We start from the raw sequence: 871 nt of genomic DNA, 5'->3' as shown, positions 1-871 counted from the left end.
GGTTTAGGTGTATAGACAGCTTGAGGGTTTGTGTTTCTTCTTTTTCTTTAGGAGATAAATCATAAACCTTCGATAGATACTGTAAACCCTTTATATATCGTTGCACCGCTATCTCTATGTTTCCGTCTACACACACACACACAAACCCTAAACCCTCAAAACCCTAAACCCTAAACCCTCAAAACCCTAAACCCTCAAAAAAAAAAAACCTAAACCCTCAACACCCTAAACCCTCAAAAAAAAACCTAAACCCTCGAAACAAAACCCCAATTATTATTAGTGTTTATAAGGGTTTATAAGGGTTTACGAGGGTTTACGAGGGTTTACGAGGGTTTACGAGGGTTTACGAGGGTTTAGCACAAACCTTTAAAGAGTTCGTTAGCTTCGTCTTTGTTTTTTTTTGCTCTTTTTATACATTGTGAATTAGGTAGTTTAATATCCATATCTTCTCCTCCTCCAGCAGCAGCAGCAGCAGCAGCAGCAGCAGCAGCAGCAGCAGCAGCAGCTTGTATTTCATTATTTTTTTTTTCTTTTTCTTTTTCTATAGCATCAAAATATTCTTTACATTCTTTTTTGAGGGTTTGCTTTACTTCTTCAAGCGCAGCAGCATATTCTGCTGCTGCTGCTGCTTCGTTATCTAATAACCAATCTTCTTTCTGCTGCAGCAGCTGCTGCACCTGCTGCTGCAGCAGGGGGGCCCCCTGGGGGCCCCTTGCTGCTGCTTTCATCTCTAATAAATATGTTTCGAGTTTATTTCTCTCTTCTTGTCTCTTTATTTCGGCTGTCTCCGCAGCTAACAAACCCTCATCTATTTCTATTAAACCCTGCAACACACAAACCACAAACCCTAAACCCTAAACCCTAAACCCTG

This window comes from Eimeria mitis, genomic scaffold (genome assembly GCF_000499745.2).
Source record: "Eimeria mitis Houghton genomic scaffold, Emh_scaff1928, whole genome shotgun sequence".
NCBI classification, from domain to species: Eukaryota; Apicomplexa; class Conoidasida; order Eucoccidiorida; family Eimeriidae; genus Eimeria; species Eimeria mitis.
The sequence above is the reverse complement of the archived record's forward strand: the minus strand, read 5'-3'. Positions refer to the sequence as shown.